Below are 15,456 nucleotides of genomic sequence, written 5' to 3' on the forward strand. Positions count from 1 at the left end.
TCTTTCATATTAAATCAGAGTAGGCTAAAAAAACTGCTGATCAGATCTTTACTGAGCTTTATTGTAATGTAGTTTAAGTGGATGCAGACGGCTGGTTTTTCTTTTTCTTCATTTCTTCATTTTTTCCCTCCATGTCTGGAATATTATAAAGGAGACTGAAGTTCTTGTGGCATTAACATGAGAGTCTCAAAATGGGCCAGAAAATAAATATTGTAAAAATATGTCATCCAATTCAAATACTGTGTGAATAAGGGAAACTGGAGAGGTTACAATTGCGGTTCAAGTTTTTACATGCAAGGTACCTCAAAAGTTAGCTAAATACATTTCAGATGGATGTAAAATGCAGAGGAAATGTGTTAAGTATGTTTCCCTGGTGAGATCTCGAGCCTGGCTCAGATAACAACCTTGGAGGTCAAGTTCCCATGTGGTTACCTATGGGGTGTGGAAATCGGCTCAGATCGCCCTCTCCCTTTGACAACAGCATCCAGCTGGTAAAGAGGCAGAGGATCTGCTATGGCCTGACAGTGCACCATGGACACCTTTATGCAGCCAAAACCCTGAGGGTGTCCAAGAACTATATTGCAGTACATGGAGCCTTTAGCTTTCCTTACTCTGGGCAAAAGCTTTGGCTACTGACTGCTCATGGTGCTTAACAGTGTAATTGTCTTAATTATGCTAAATTGCACTGTGTAGTCCCTTAACAATTATGTGGGTTAGCAACAGTATTAAATGACAAAAATGGCATTAATGTAATCGTAGCATTGTCTAGCAGAAGCATGAAAGTCAGTAAATACCAGAGTCTGCACAGGTTTCCCGTGAGGAGCCGCCCTCACCATTGCTCACTCTGGCAGCTGCACATGACTTTAGCACAGGGGGTGATCATATTACCACTGATTATGTAAAAAGTCGTCACTTATGGGACAACTCTACCAAAATGCTTATTTCCAAATATTCATTAAATAGTGAATGTTTGGGCAAACAATTTTCACCCAGTTGTTTACATCAAAGAGATGATGTTGGCTATTAGAATTTGACTGAAGGGTTTTCAGCTGTCTTTGAGTATTACTGTGAAACCTTACCATTATTTCTACAGAGCTGGTTGAATTCAGTAGTCCAGGACAGTTTTCATTAACAGGTTGGTTTTAGGGCGCAGTTCTGGGCAGCCATTTGACCATATTGCTTTGCCTGGGAGCCAGGGACACAGAGCCTCGAAACAAGAGTCTCAGCAGTGAAAACTGAGAAAGAACTTGCACAGAAATTCTGGGGACTAAGATCTCAAATTTTTTTGCAAGTGCCTAGTTTGTGACTCTGCTAAGATCTTCCTATTGACTTAGATACTGCAGACCAGTGTCCTTCCTCCCCTATCCAAGGCAAAAGAGCTGGCTGTGGCAGCCTCCCCAGACAGATGGGTGCTGACTCTCAGGAAAGGTGCAGTTCCTCCTCCTTTTCCAGAAAGGTCAACCTGTTACAATAACTCCAATATGGTTCCTTCCCTGTTGCACTAGCTGCACTATTATCTACTTTAATATATATCAATTATATCTAATAATTTAAATATTATACATTTACTGTTTTAGCAGACAAGACTATTTATTGCATTTGTGCAGCAAGCTGTGAACTAAAAATGTGGCTCTTCTGCCATCCACTACTTTCCATACAGCTTGTCTGAAACCTGCGTTGTTTCAACCTCTGTGACTGGCAACAAGCGAGTAAAGACTCATGGGTATGAACTTCAGGGAGCCCTAGAGAGTTACAGAACCGAGTGCCAGCTTTTGTGCTGTACTGTGCAAAGGCAAAAAAAAGGTTGCAGCTGTATTATTTAAATATTTGACCAGCTTCACCATGAAATAACATCTGGAATGAACAGAAACTAGCTTGTTCTGACTAAGTTTTCGTGTTAGGGTCCTTTAAGGGGTTGTGTAGGATCCTCTGCATCTAGCAAGTTTATTACATGTCTATTTTTAAAAAGATGGTTATAGGTTATGGGTATGAAATAGCATGGCCACATCAATGAATGCCATCTTAAATATTAGCGAAACACTTATGCTTGTTGTCCTAAAGAGCTGCTAAAATCCAGAGCAAGGCCCTTAAGCTAAGTGACTTGATTGACCGTCTCTGCCAGTGAAACCATTTGTAGAAGCTAGAATTAATTTCTATTATCTCAGAGTAATAACAAATTGTGGAGAAATACTTTTTGCTTAACCATCTATGGAAAAATCAGTTCATTCCTCTTTTCATATTCTGGGGTAACCTATAAGTTAGTTCCTTAGGTATTTATAAGGATAGCTTGGTGTGTGGGATTTGGGTTATTAAACCCCTCCTGAATTCTAGTTTGGGTTTCCCCTAGTGAAGTGAGCACGCATATCCCCAAGTAAGCCATCTGGACAGGGCCTGGTCAGTCTGAAGAATTTAACACTCCTGTAAGGTTTAAACATTCCTATATAATCTTGGATTGCCTCACAAATTGTATTTACTTTTTTTAGTAGGGTGAGTGTAGCCAAGATGGACTCTATCTGGAAGAGGTCTCCCGTTTATCAGCTGAATACCTGCTCTGAGTAGTGAAGAGGGCAAACCTTAGAAAAGCAAAGAAAATATGTTTGAAAGGTGGAAAAAGAGGTATTTTCTTAAGATGGCATGCATGCCTTCTTGCATATCTTACAGAATATACCGCCAAAGTTCAACATGATGTGGTTTGAGCTTGACTTCCTTTTGTAAATAAAAGCATACATTTAATAGATGGACCTTCCTTTAATTTCAAATTCATACCCAAACTCTTGCCAGAGTTTGGGGAATTATGCTCCCAGGATTATGACCAAGAAGCTGAAAAAGGAGGGAGCTATATGTAAAGCTCCGGGGTCTGAGATTTTGGGTTGAGGACATCTCTATCGTTTAAAAAATCTTTCCATGTACAATCCCCCCACAACAGACTAACTAATAACCTACGAAGACTTACAAAAAGTCATTGAAAAATGAATGCTCTGCTTGTTAACTTTTTTTAAAAAAAAATCTCAGCCTGTCCTCCTGAACTCACAGCACTCAGTAGTGCTTCTGAAAGCACTCAGATAAAACTTTGCAGTTAAAGAATTGCTTTATCAGCCAAAATGATCTATAAAAAAACTTGAGGAATTTTCTGGTGAATAAAATATTGTACTGCAAATATTTGCTCTCCTTTAACCTGGCTTTGGTCCTGCTCTGGATCTATTGACAGTTTTTGGGGAAAGACACATTCTCGTTTTGAGCTGCGTCTCAGTATTCCTTATCTAGTTTCTTTACAAAATATGTTACAGCAGCAATTCACTACAAAATGTCATTTGGTTCTTTGGTACAAGTGGAACAGTGTGTCAGCTCTATTTCTTTGTGAAATACCTTTGCTGTGGACACAGAGATCAGCAACTGCAGCTCATTTAAAGCCAGAAAACTTTCTCTGGTCCCACCATTACTCAGCTTCCACATTTAATGTGTCCATCGGTTGCACACTTGATAATTACTCTTGTCCAAAAAAAAAAAAAGAAAAGGATAACTTACTGGTTGGAAACGTAATTTACATTAAAGAACAAATTTCTGCAGCGCATTATAGGTATATCTGGGGAGGGAGTATGCACTAGGAGCCTTGTCAAGGTCCCAAACAGGTCTGTCTTAGGCAGCTCCATGCCTCATTTTGACTGTAGTTTTATCTATTTGCGTTCCACTTTTTGGGTGTCTGCTGCAGGCTGTGGTTTCCTCTGGTCTTGTGGCAGCTTCAGAAGGATAGAGGTCAGAGAGTGAGGAGAGCTTTACAGTCAGAGCTCTCTCTTGCCCTACCACTCTCAAAACTTAATTTTAAAAGGCTTACAGATTAATTTGTTTGTTTGCAAAAGACAGTCCTTTGAAAGAATGGGTTGGATTCATATCTGAAACGCACTCAAATCCGGAGTAATGGTTCTCGTCTTGGAAATCACTCTGGTTTATCCTGCTGCAATAAACCAGGACTTGGCTACTGTGATCTTCCCAATCATCATTTTGATTCCAGCACATGCTTGTATGTGCTCTGCAGTAAAATTAGAGAAAGAAACATCTGGCAAACAAACTGATTACCAAATAGATGTTGCCCGTGGCCCTGATTTCACACTCAGGGTATTTAAAACAAATGTTCTGGTGCTATTGAGTTCTTGACATGTTTGCGTTTAGCTCGTCGGGTCAGCTGAAATTGCCTGTGTTCACAGTGATCCCTGATGAGAGATGCTTTGAGTCACAGATTATTTAGACTATTCTCAGTATGGGGTACAACACAAAGCTCCTTAGCAGCGTGACTCTCATAACAATGATATAACCCAACAGCAGGTCCTCTGACCTGCCAACAGACCCGTCACTTCCAGGGAATTTGTGTAGCTAAACAAAATATTTGTGAACTAGTGGGAAAACAGGAGTCACCTGCAATGAATCTGTCTTTATTTTAAGGACAGACAGCACTCTGTCGCGTGTGCTGATTTCCTGGCATATTGTACCCGGGTATTGTGTAGAAATGGACCACATCTCAGGAGATGCCAACATTTTCCTTTTCCTCTTGTTTTCTTCCCATTTGCAGACCAGCACATGCACAGTTTGGTTTGGCAAATTTGGCTGCATTTTAAAGGTAGGATGGAGCCAGCCTCTGTGCTCACACCTTAAACAGAGACGATCTACGCAGTAGAGGCCATAGGAGAGACTCATAGGTAGTGCAAATTGGTATTTTTGTCATATAAAGTCAACAACATATGTGTACAGGGAAATGGGAGGGACAAGAAAAGGGTAAGAGGGTGTCTTCTGTGGATGGCTGATATTCTCCAAAATCTGAAGACAGGTGACTTCACCAGGAATAAACACACATGCATGCTCCAACTTACCTTAGACTTTCCCCTTGTTGGTGAACCCATATCTCCTCTTTTCTTCCTCTTCCAGCACAAAACCTTCCCAGCAAATCCAGCTTCCCCAAATAGGACCACTCTTTCCCCTCATCCCAGCCCAGTCTGAGATCAGTTTGTCTTGGTTAACACAAACAGGAGCAGGCAGCTGATATGTCCTGCAGAAAATACTTGGCTTTTCCACGCATGATTCACTCCTCACGTGTTGTATGCATTTTTGCCTCCAGACAATTCACTTTTTCCTTCATCTCTGCCTTTTGTATGGTGCCTTGCAGACTGACTGCCAAACCCAATGCCTAGAGTAGGCTGTACTCATTAAGTTCTGGCTTTACAACCTGTTCTTACCCGAGACCTCTCTCTCCAGCTAGGGCTGGCTTTCTGGATGAGAGTGACAAAAATTTGGGGTGTTGTTTGTGGTTTTTTTTGTCTTTATTAGAATAATTTCTCAATTCAGGAAAGAGTAAGTCAGTCTCGGTAGGCTCATAGGAGCCTCAACCCAAAAGAATCAAAGCATTCAGGCTCAGATGGTCAGAACCACTTTAGTTGATCCATTTTCTACCAGAACATGCAAATTTGGCCAAAATGAAACACTTCAGAAAACATACTGATTTTGTCAGCACTTTGGTTTAAGAAAATAGGAAGGAGAAAGAATTTCAGGCCTGTTCAAATGTGCTGGTTTTAAAATACTACTATTTTGTTTTTGTTTTCATTTCAGAGAACCTTTTCTTTGTCATTTTAACACTGCGTTGTTTTTTCTAACAAAATCAAAGTAAAAAGAACTTGTCTTCTGTGTCGAATTCTGAAGCTTGAAGGTTTAATTTTAAAAGAAATGAAAATATGTATCTAGATCAGGAGCAATAAGAACTTGTTTCAGCAGAGATCTACACTAAGCCAAAAAGCTTAGGCAATATCCCTGCCATATCCCATCATCCAGCTCTACCTGGGGAAAATGGAACTGCAGGGGATTCAAATAACAAATTAACAAGGAATCATTACAAGTAATTTGACTTCTGAAATGAGATATTTCTGCACAAACAATAGATACAGCTTGAACCTCCTTCTTTCGCACAACTGTAAAACTTGCTTGCTTTTATGAGGCCTAGGATAAAATTCAGTTTGCCTTCTTGATACCAAAGCAAGTGAATGTGGCATAGATTCTGAAAAATTACTACGTACATGCAAAATCCGGACCTGACTCTAAGTCATTGGCACAATAGGTGATGCTGCTTAAAACAGAACAGATACTCTGTCAAAGATCTCCAGCTCAGTTTTAATTTTATTTAAGTATACTCAGAAACCATTTGTATTTATCCAACAGATTCATAGGAATACTTTTTTATATAGCCTTTTGCATTCTCCCTGATTTTCTCTTCACCTCCCTTTTTATGTCAAGATTTGAAGTAGTTTTCTTTTTAAATATTTTTTATAAAAAAAGCCCCAGCACTGAAATAACCATGTTTTTAAATGAAAAGCTGTTGATATTGACAACATTTGATGACTTATGAGTGATCATTTCTAAGTGATCAGTTCTAAGTAAAGTATTTGATCATTTTTTCAGACTGCACATGGGGAAAGTAGACACAGTCATATCAGTAACAATGGAAAATACACATCTAATTCTTCTTATGCCATCACAGTAAAATCAGTCCTTAATAATAACATTACAGCAAGATAGAGAGTTTTATTACTCTTAAGAGCATGGCAGAGTATGGGAGAGTAAAGGACAGAAATAGTTGACGGAGTCTGAGAAATGTCTGGTGACCTTACAGTTAAAAAAATTTTATCATTAGGGAAGTCCAGCAAGAACTAGGTAGCCATGTGTCATCCCATTAAATCTGTCTGTATTAACAAGCAATTAAAGCATAGTCACATGCATGTAAGTGAACATGATTAGGAATAAATACTCACCAGGGTCGAAAAGGAGTTTTGTTTCAATTCATAAAAGGAGCTGGTTGTTTAATTATGAACACAAAGAGGATCAGAGTCAAAATCAGATTCACTATGTATTTTAACTCATGAATTAAGCTTTTGTTTAACTGAAAGAAAGAAAAGTTGTGAATTAGTTAGTGACATGAGAGTGGGGCAACTCGATCTCATTAGGACTAATCACTTTCCAGGAAACGCTGAGTGCCCTGTCTCACACAGCATCTCCCAGAAATGATCACTATTTTGCAAGACTGAGCTCAGTGTTTAGTACAACTGTTGCAAGAAGCTGTCATTAGCTGCGTTAGGGAGGACAGAACAGGGACAGAAGGCCACTATTCTTGAAATGAGTGTGGCAATCCAGGCTCTCAAAGCTTCCTCTTGCTTGTTAAAACCAGAGTTTGCCATCTCCACTCAATACAGGCTCGAAGTACAAACTGGATTTTATTACAAAGGGAAATAACAGAGGATAACTCCAAACAAACAAGGAAGTTGGGCATTAAGAGGTCAGTTTTGGAGAAGATGATGCACAGATGATTTGAGAGTTAATATATCCACATGGGAGCAGCCACCGAAGGAGGCACCAGGGCAACAGAGGGTGCCATTGTGCCATTGTGCTATTTGTGTGGTTTCAGAGATGGGTTTCCTTCGTAAGCTCCGAAATCTAGTAGATAAAACACAATCAGATATATTTATTTATAGATCTTCCAGAATTTGTTTGCATGGCAGGCCTGGCAATGCAGGCAGGAGGGCATTGCACATGTTTTCATGTATATAAATGTACAGATAAATATACATATTGCTGAGGGGGTGTGCATAAATACAAAAAAGCACACCTCCTAGGTGGGCTGTGATAAATGGCTTCAGCACACATTCTTTCCTAGCTTCATCTGCAGCCAATCCACTAATTTCTTGATCTGGCAATCTATAGGCTCCCAGTGAAGCCCTATCTCTTCCCCTCTCTCCAGTGCTTTGGCACTGGAATATTTCCCTACAAATCTACTCTGGCTCGTGGTCTAGCAAATCAAAGTACTCAGTCATTGACAGCATTTGCTCATAGTAAAAAATGCTGCAGCTTCATATCCAGATTTAGCCTTTGCCTCTTAGTGCTGTAGAAAAGGGACATTTTTAGATACTCGATGTTCATTCCTGGCTCTCAAGTTATCAGAATTTACAGTTGTAATGTTCTTATGAACAGAGAAGGCTATTTTTGGTCAGAATGAAGGCCCCGTGATGGACCAAAGCTATTAAAACCTCTTACTTTATTAACAGAAGGGTAAAAAATAGTCCTAATTAAATATTCTTCAGCTCTCCTAAACATTCCTAAAATAGCCCTTTCTGAAGGGAGGGGGCATAATCAGAGGGCATGACGGGGTAGTGCAGTTTTCGTGGCACTCCTTTAGCTGCCTGCAGAATTCATACCGCTTGTTATGTGCCCAGCCCAAAGTTCATCTGGTAAAAACCTCTCCCCCCTCTGCCATGTGCTCCTTACCCATGTTGCAGACAGGCCCTTGCACACTTCATGCAGCATTTGCTTCACACAGCAGAAGATATTTGTTGAGTAAAATCACTGATGCCCTTTAAACCACTGTAAAGCGGGTCGAGGTCTTAAAAGCTTAAGAGGAGAAGCTGAGCCGTGCAAATGTTGGTGTAAAAGCTCTGTTGTACAAACAAGAGCCACGTTCCAAGGATGCTGCCACCTTGGATTTCACTAAAAACAACACCCCCCCTTACAACTGCGGAATTATTTAGACTGTGAATTGTCAAGACAGGCAACCTTTATTTTGAACCTTGTACAAATCCTGCAGGCTCATCATCCCTTCTCCCACCAGAGCAGAGACTTAAGTACATTTGTATTGTGGCAGTATAGATTTGAACACAAGTTTCAGTTTCTGTGTTTGAAAAACAATACAGACCCAGCTAATGACTGTTCCCATTTGCTGCCTATGGAATAGACATATTCCATATAGTTTGTTGAGTGTTCAAAGGTAACAACAATGAGACCAGCTAAGATCATAACCAGTTTAGGAGCATTGGAATTTTGTCCCTGAAAGTTTTTTTTGAGAAGAAGTGTGTGTTTAAGAAACAAAGCCGTGTGCCATGCAAATTGTTCCTGCTATAAAGTCCTGCCTCCCTGCAGAGAGACCTGTCACACTGCCATTGATTACAACAAAGAGAATAAGAGTTACGCAGTGTTTCAGTGAAAAACAACATGAAAAAACCTCATTTCAGAAAATAACTAATGTCTCTTTCTATATAGACTCATCTGGAAACACTGTTTTCCACTGAGTTTTGCACTGAAGGTGAAGAGGATCAAGCCTGTAACAAAAATGTCTCATGAAGAGAGAAGTAGAATTATTCAGTGTGAAAAGGTCCAAAACATATGCAAGGACCTCAAACGGGCAATGTCTTGGAGGCAGAGGGGCATACTTCTGCTGCTATGGTGAGTGTGCCAAGGAAGACTGAAAAGCTTTCAAACCTGAAAAAGGCAGGTTTTGTCTGAATACACATTAGAGTGATTAACATCTGAGCAGTGAAAACTCAACGTGCCTAGGGAAGCCAGAAGAGAAATAACCAGGTTTCTGTGGAAATCCTGTGCCAACCATCATTACATTTATGTTGAAGATGAACTTTAAGCCCAGTCCATAAGCTCCCCTGGGACAGCCTCTAATGGCCAGGACAAATGAGAAAATAGTGTTTAGCAACAGCACCCTCTCTGGCAGTGTTCAAGGCCAGGCTGGATGGGGCTTTGAGCAACCTGATCTAGCGGGAGATGTCCCTAGCTATGGCAGGGTGGTAGGAACTAGATGGTCTTCCGAGTCTCTTCCAACCCAAACCGTTCTATGATTCTATGATTCTATGAACGTGGTTGTGGAGCGGGTCCATTCACATTGCTTTCTTTGCTAGCGAGCAGAGGTGTGATGGGCCAATTAACAAACCAGCCAACAGTTCATTGCTACCACACCATGGGTCTGGCAACATAAACCCCAGTGTGAAGGAATAACCATGTTTTTTTCTGTTGATCACCTTGAACAAAATTCATGTTGGCATAGGGGAGCTGTGAACATCCACCTACTGAAATTCATAGGAGCTGTCATGATCGGCCAGATTTTTCTTTGGAACAAAGAAAGCTCCCCTGTTCAGACCTTCAAAAGTCAGACTGTGTCTAATCACCCTTCCTGTCCCCTCCTCACCTGCCTTTGATGGTAAGCCATGTACTGTTTGGATGACTTATACACCCAGTTCTGTTTCTTCACCACTGAAATGCCATCAGCTACAACAGATCAGCTCTTTCTTTACCTGAGTGCATTGTGTGCATGGGACTGATAATTTTAGTCGTTTCCCTCCACCATAGGTCCTGTGGGATTTATGCTTACACGTGCTCTCTGAAAATGCTGTGGTACAACGAGTCACCATGGTCGCTCTGAGCCAGCAGCAGAGACAATAAGTGCAAGAGGGAAAAGTGGCATCTTGGATGTGCACCCTTGAAAGAGACCTGAGCACCTCTGTAGTTTCCCCCTGCACCTAGAGATTTCTTGAGGTCTGAAGTGCCTGGATTTATCCTTTCCAAGTGTTTACATTCTGTTTTACTATAACTTTCCATCTTTATTTTTGTCCTAGGACTGGAGCAAACCTGGACTTTCTATCTTATAATTCTGGCATTTCAGATTCTGTTTCCATTCTCAGTCAGAATTTAAAGAATATGTTGAAAAATCCCAGCTTGGAAAAAACCCCACAAACCTATTGCCCATCACCTGAGCCTTCCCCATTTGAATATAGCTGAAATACTTTTGCCGAGCTGCTTTTATTTCCTTTTTCTATCATAGTAGAGAAAAGATATTTGTTAAAAGTTTCCTATAATCTTCTTAAACAAGTTAATGAAAATTGTCAGAAGACATTTTGATTTGATAAAACAGTATTATTCTGACCAAAAAAATATAACTATATAGCCAGAAGTTATAATCTAAGTCTAGTCTTTTCCTTCCTTAATTTCTGCCAGCTTCATGAACACAGAGATGCAGAGGAGACCCACACTCTTCTTCTAAAGGTCTTTTTGTGACAAAAACCTTTTGCTGTGAATGAGGCCATTCACTCATTTGACACGTTGGCACTCTCCGACCTGGTAACAGAAGACTCCATAGAGATTCGTTCCCAGTCAGATGGGTTTATATAGTTTGGGAAACAGCTGGCTGTGGCCAAGATGACCAGACTTTCTCACCTCCAGAACTGCACCTTTACTTGAAACTCTAGGACTTAACACTACATGCAGTCTGCTATGTTACATTCAATCTATGATCCGGAGTAGTGCAAAGACCCAGATAAAATGGTGTATTGCTTCTTCTGTGAGAAACGCCATGTAGTCAGAGACATTTCCCAGAATAGGCTGCTATCATTCTGTGCAAACGCCCAGTAGGGCTTTGTTTTTTATCCCAGAGGTGATCTTGCCCTTGACCTCCAAAGAACGTTTGAAAAAGAAAGTGGTCTGGCAAAATAGAGGCTATGCATGAGACAATTGCACAGCACTACATTTACAATAATTTTCAAATAGAGGAATATTAAAAGAGATGAACAGCACACTAAAATTGCAAAACTGCAAACAATCGTCACTTGTGTTTTTTATTGTCATACTCCACCCCTGCACGTACATCTGAAATACACCCAGATCATGATGCTACTTCCCACTAGCACAATGATTGGGACTTACTGCTCCTAAACTGAGAGAGAAGGCTTTAGCCTGACCAAAAGGAAGAAAATCTATACAAAGCCTCTATGGAGACTGCATGTCTTCATTTTTTCCTAAAGGAAAGTATATTTAGGAAATCATATATGAGACTTAATAATGAACTTTCTCCAGGACATTCAGGTTAAATATTACACAACTGCCATCACACTGAATAGGATAGGAGAATGTATACTTAATCTCGACACATCCATTTACGTGCTCTTCCCACTGAAAAAGCTGGAGGTGGAGGGGTGGTGAAGTGAAACCTCTCTGCCGTGCGATGTGTCCCCCTGGCTTATGGGCCTCTACTGGTGAACCTTGCAGCCCAAACCCTATCGCCCTACCTTAGCCAGAGTGCTGAGGACAAACATCGGTGTGACCAGAGCATGGAGTCACTGAAAAAGAAACACATGTCCATGAGCTGGACAGCCCTTTAGCTAATTACCTGTCAGATCTTGAAGCTCTCAAATCCTTTGGGGCTGATGTGCAATATGACGGTGGTGCCCTTCCCATCCCACCTTTCAGCAGGGGATCCATAGACTTTCTCTGGAAGATTATCCACATGCCATTCTCTGTCCATGCATCAATCATGTGCCATTATCTATCTGCCATTGGCTGGGGTCCTGTCTCCAGGGACTTTGGTGGAAAATGCCCCAAATTACCTTAATGGGTCAGGTCCCAATCTTACTGGCTAAGAAAAGAGCATCTCTCAGTTCTTCTTGTTTCAGGCGCAGTCCCTCGCTAGACAAATATGGACGATAACTTTTAATAGTAATTGTCTCTAGATGCCAAAGATCAGTTTATAAATTTTTCTAAAACACCTTTTTCACCAAAAGATATGATCTCTTCAGCTCTCTTTCTCTCTATATATATGTTTTTTTGTGCAGATACACACATATAGTTATAGGTAGCATAGGTTCACACACTAGCTAAACAAGAGCGTATTTATTTTTTTTCAGACCCCAACCATAATACAGCAAGAGTTAATCGCACCATTCAAAAATCAGCTCTTCATCCAACTTTCTGTCCTGCACAAATGCTACGTCACCTCCTGAGCTATGCAGGACGGATGATCAGCCATAGCATTACAACACAAGGCTGCAAGGTACGAACCGGCTGCGTGAATGTGGTTGCCTGAGGTGGGGGGTTGTTGTTACTTGCTCTGTGGCATCTGTCAGCATCTTGCCATGAGTTTTCATTCTTTATTTATGAAAAGCTACTGAGGCACAGCAGGCATTATGCATGATCTTCGGCATAAAAAAGGATCATGCCCTTATCAATTTTCTACAGTAATTTGCTAAATGTCATTGCTCTTACCCAGGCCTCATTCTGCAGAGCCCTGGCATGCTGTGGTCCTGCTAAAATGCAGCCTGTGTTTCCCCTCGCACTCATGTGAGTGTTTGCTCTGTCATGAGATCTTCTGAACACTGGATGTTTGATAGGCCAGTTAGATGCCTGGATAAATATTTTCATTTTCTTTTAGTCAATGCTAGAGCCAAAATTTCAACTGAAAATAGCTTGGGGTAAGTACTGTAGTTTTGAAATTAATTTTGTAATACATTCTATCCATGGAATCAAAGAGTAGTGTTCCTATGCTTTTAAAGGGCACTATACAACATTGCAGAGAAATAACTTTTTTACTGCTAGAAATGTCTATTTCTGGAAGGCTACCCTAAACTGTTCAAGGAAAACTAAAGCATTCTAGCTCAAAAACACTGATACAAGTCTATTGCTAACAGAGATTTGATTGTTTGACTTAAATGACTGATTGCAGTTACTATGTACTTTTGCAGTTACTATCTACTTTTGCTGCAGTCTAATGAGATTATGAATGAAAAAAAAAAAAAAATAGACTCTATCAGCTGCAGATTTAAGGAGAACATTTTAAAACCTCAGTAAGACTTTTGAAAATAAATAACAAAAAACATTAGTTTGGATGGTGAGCTATTTCTGACATTATTTGATAAAAGAACTCAACATGGATCTTTTTGAAATACGGTTCTTATTACTGTTTGGATAGAGTACGTTTCCTTTTCTTGATTCAATCATGAAAAAATTCCACTGTCAGATAGTCCATACATTAGTGCAGCCTCTTTCACACATTACTACATCATAATACAGTTGGCTGCACTTGCTTCAAACAGGTCCACTCTACCCATATGGCCTGGCTTTATTATTTCTTGCTCCCATCTGTTTTAAGTTATCTTCCTTGGGCTATGTTTTTCTGAGAGACGCTCTTCAGCTACATGCAGAAAGGCTATTTCTGAGAGAAAATGTGAACAACAGGGAACTTTTACAGTCTCACGTCTGTGCAAGGTTCACTGAAGTCAGTGGAGCTTACTGGTGTAGATTTTGGCTCTGCAGAATCTGTTAAACCCTGTTTTGTCTGCACGGTCTGAGTTTGCGTTACAAAACCCTGGAGGCCTGGTTTTTAAATTCTTGATTCACTTGAATATTCCTGCTGGAGACCAGTGCCGTGCAAAAAGATATTTTTAATTTTCATTTTCCCATTCACCTCTTTCCCTTGTTGCCTCTCCCCACTGGGTCAGTGAGTACTGACCACGTCCTCCATGCTGGAGAAGTAAAGAAACAGTCCTTGACCTAAAGCTTTTCCATCCCTAGCAGACAGGTCAAAACCTAGAGGAGATTTCTACTGACTTCCCCAACCTTTTGATGGGTCTCAGGATGGGCTGGGAAGCCAGGAGAAGTGAATGCAGCTCACAAGACCTTCTCCTACCATCCAGCCTTGCTCCACACTCACTAGGTGGTCAGACCATCAAAGTCACTTCCTTGTTAGGAAGTCCTTAATCTTCTCCTTTCTTGTTCTCTCCTGAAACTCGATGTTCCCAACATAGTGATGCCATTTGACATTACTGATCCCTCCTAAACACCTGCTATCAAATGCATCAAATCTTTTCTTGTCAGCTTGCGTAATGCCCCAGGTCTTTGCAGCATCGAGCAAAACTGATACCACACAGCTGTTGTAGAGTCTTATTTTTTGTTTTGCGGACATGTCACTACCCCATACTTTTGCCCTTGAATTTATTTACATTGATCTTCACCTTATACTGGTCAAGCTTAAAATGACATCAGACAAAATCCAGGCAGAGTGGTCCAGAGCACTGGGAATGGGAATAATACTAAAACATGAATGCTGCCATGACTGCAACTGACCTCAAAGGGAAGGACAAAGCCAGTATTTCTTTTCCTTGACTGACCCAAAGCCATTATTTAATCAAAAGCTGTGATGTTTGTTTGTACTGAAAGTTTCAATTTTTATCTTTTTTTTTTTTTTTTTATGGTGGTCACTGGCCTTTGGGCTCACCAAAGAGGAGACAAAGGATTTTGTAATTCTTCTTAATAGCTGGATATATTGTATTTATGAAACCCCTTAGAAAAGAGGGACAGAAGGCAGTGGGTCTTAAATGATGTATTAAGTACAAAGGATGGGTTTTCTTTTTCAGAAGGGAAAACTTGTGACATGACTGAATTTATTAATCAAGTTCTGCACCAAAATATACAAAGAAAATAACATGGAGGGGAAAAATGAAAGTAAAAGCTCTGTGCATAACTCTTTTCCTTTGTCCAGAGGTAGGTAACACCATTTACCATAATTTTTAACATACCTTCTGATTTTTTTTTAAGTTACATACCCAGTGTAAAAGAAAAGAGACGTAGCACAATGCTATTGGTTTTTAAATTAACTTCTCCTGATTTGTTTTGCAGTCTGTTAAAACTTTCCTGGTGTTTGAAATAAATTTTTAAAATTTTTCTGAGATAGGCCAGAGCTGTGTAGAATGTATTTTTCTTATGTATAATTTCCAGGAAATGTCCACATGGCATACAATCAGACTATGCCAGCCCATGGAGAACACACTGCATGTATTCATACAGGTAATATTACATCACCAAATAAAGAAAATTTCCTCC

This window comes from Phalacrocorax aristotelis, chromosome 4 (genome assembly GCF_949628215.1).
Source record: "Phalacrocorax aristotelis chromosome 4, bGulAri2.1, whole genome shotgun sequence".
Classification (NCBI taxonomy): domain Eukaryota; kingdom Metazoa; phylum Chordata; class Aves; order Suliformes; family Phalacrocoracidae; genus Phalacrocorax; species Phalacrocorax aristotelis.